The sequence below is a fragment of the Schistocerca cancellata genome, unplaced genomic scaffold, assembly GCF_023864275.1.
Source record: "Schistocerca cancellata isolate TAMUIC-IGC-003103 unplaced genomic scaffold, iqSchCanc2.1 HiC_scaffold_674, whole genome shotgun sequence".
NCBI classification, from domain to species: Eukaryota; Metazoa; Arthropoda; class Insecta; order Orthoptera; family Acrididae; genus Schistocerca; species Schistocerca cancellata.
In genome coordinates this window covers 90,001-92,500 of record NW_026046685.1, presented here as the reverse complement: position 1 = coordinate 92,500, position 2,500 = coordinate 90,001, and the positions used below count along the sequence as shown (strand labels likewise).

The following is a 2,500-nucleotide window of genomic DNA, read 5'->3' as shown; positions in this document are numbered from 1 at the left end:
GCGACCTCCTCATGTGTGACCGGCCCCCATAGGCACTCGAGAGCGACAGGCTCCGAGTGCGGGAGGAGGCGGTCACGAATGAAGCCCGCGGTGGAGATGGGCTTCTTAGTGAAGAGGTCCGCCCAGAAGTCCAGCAGACCAGGGATGGCAGGTGGCGGCTGGAGCAGGGTGCCATCCAAGAGGCCGCGCACGCAACGTGCACGCGACCTTCGGAAGGCATCCTGCGTTCTCGCATACTCCCAGCGGCGCCGCTTGCGCTTCTGCGTCGGCGGCGCTGCAGGCGGCCGCTTAGATGGCTGGCGCGGCCGCTGTGTCCTGGTGATCGATCTCTCCCCTCTGGACCCGACCGACGCAAGGGCATCCGGGAGCATGCCCAGGATGACATCGGGCGGCGTGCCCCGCCCTAGACCAATGACTCGATCCAGGGCAGAGAAACGCTGGGCGGAAGCAGGTAGCCCCGCCAGATGCTCCCAGATGGCGGCGTCAGTCGGCCCCTCCGGCGGCGGCCCGGTGGTGTCGGCCGCGAAGTCCTCGGCTGCGTCGACAGGCGGCGCAGCGGCCTCGCCCGCGTCAGGCAGCGGGCTCGCTGCTCCCCGGCGGGACGCCGGCTCTTCCCCCCGACCGATCTCAAGCGCCTCCATGAATTGGCGGACAAGCTGCTTGTGGGCAGCTTGCCGCCGTCGGCACTTGATTGCCTCGAGCGTTCGGTCGGGGAACATCCTGATGAGTTCTTGATTAACAAAGAAGAACCGGGCGTCCCTCTCAAGGAACAGTTCGGCCTCTGCCTTGGCGAGCGACAGGACTTCTTCCTCCGTCCACCTCGCGCGATGCCTCTCCGTGACGATCTCCGCGTTGGCGGCCGCAAGGTGTTGGCGGCGGCGATGGACCCCGAGACCGTTCTTGGTGGTGAAGCTGCGGTGGCACTCACTACAGGCGTAGATAGCTGCAACAGTTACAAGATCTTCGGCACGGCCGGTTGGCCGGCTAGGAGCTGGGGAAGCTGGGGTGGCACCTTCAGCGGAAGGGCCACCACTCGTATTTATTTGTCTGCTGCCCCCAACTTGAAAGGGATAATGCGAGGGGGGGCTGGTAACCCCCCCAAGCCCCTGGTGCGGTCTTCCACTCTGCGAAAATCAGCGGGCCCACGAGAAGGGGAGAAGACCGCAGGAGAGGAGAGGCTAAGAGGGCTAGGCCCATGTATTGCGCATCACTCTCCCTGTAACTACAACCCAAGGAAGGCACCTCGCAGCAGCAGCACGACTACATCAAGACCGCACTTCGAAAAGCCAAGTCCGGATGCAGCCACACCGCCGCCACTTGGCCGCCTTAAGAGAGTCATAGTTACTCCCGCCGTTTACCCGCGCTTGCTTGAATTTCTTCACGTTGACATTCAGAGCACTGGGCAGAAATCACATTGCGTCAACACCCGCTAGGGCCATCGCAATGCTTTGTTTTAATTAGACAGTCGGATTCCCCCAGTCCGTGCCAGTTCTGAGTTGATCGTTGAATGGCGGCCGAAGAGAATCCGCGCACCCGCGCGCCCCCGGAGGAGCACGCTAAGGCGGACGCGGCCTCGCAGCAAGGAAGATCCGTGGGAGGCCAAGGCACGGGACCAAGCTCGGATCCTGCGCGCAGGTTGAAGCACCGGGGCACGAACGCCGCGCAGGCGCGCGCATCCTGCACCGCCGGCCAGCACGAGGCCAACCAACGGCGAGAGCAGACCACGCCCGCGCTAAACGCCCGCACTTACCGGCACCCCTACGGCACTCACCTCGCCCAGGCCCGGCACGTTAGCGCTGACCCACTTCCCGACCAAGCCCGACACGCCCCGATCCTCAGAGCCAATCCTTATCCCGAAGTTACGGATCCAATTTGCCGACTTCCCTTACCTACATTATTCTATCGACTAGAGGCTCTTCACCTTGGAGACCTGCTGCGGATATGGGTACGAACCGGCGCGACACCTCCACGTGGCCCTCTCCCGGATTTTCAAGGTCCGAGGGGAAGATCGGGACACCGCCGCAACTGCGGTGCTCTTCGCGTTCCAAACCCTATCTCCCTGCTAGAGGATTCCAGGGAACTCGAACGCTCATGCAGAAAAGAAAACTCTTCCCCGATCTCCCGACGGCGTCTCCGGGTCCTTTTGGGTTACCCCGACGAGCATCTCTAAAAGAGGGGCCCGACTTGTATCGGTTCCGCTGCCGGGTTCCGGAATAGGAACCGGATTCCCTTTCGCCCAACGGGGGCCAGCACAAAGTGCATCATGCTATGACGGCCCCCATCAACATCGGATTTCTCCTAGGGCTTAGGATCGACTGACTCGTGTGCAACGGCTGTTCACACGAAACCCTTCTCCGCGTCAGCCCTCCAGGGCCTCGCTGGAGTATTTGCTACTACCACCAAGATCTGCACCGACGGCGGCTCCAGGCAGGCTCACGCCCAGACCCTTCTGCGCCCACCGCCGCGACCCTCCTACTCGTCAGGGCTTCGCGGCCGGCCG

The 2,500-nt window shown here is 63.1% G+C and overlaps 1 pseudogene; it reads right to left on the bottom strand.

The window, feature by feature from the left end:
* The window catches only part of LOC126139053 (large subunit ribosomal RNA), a 7,938-nt pseudogene that overhangs the window by 3,729 nt on the left and 1,709 nt on the right, over positions 1-2,500 (bottom strand).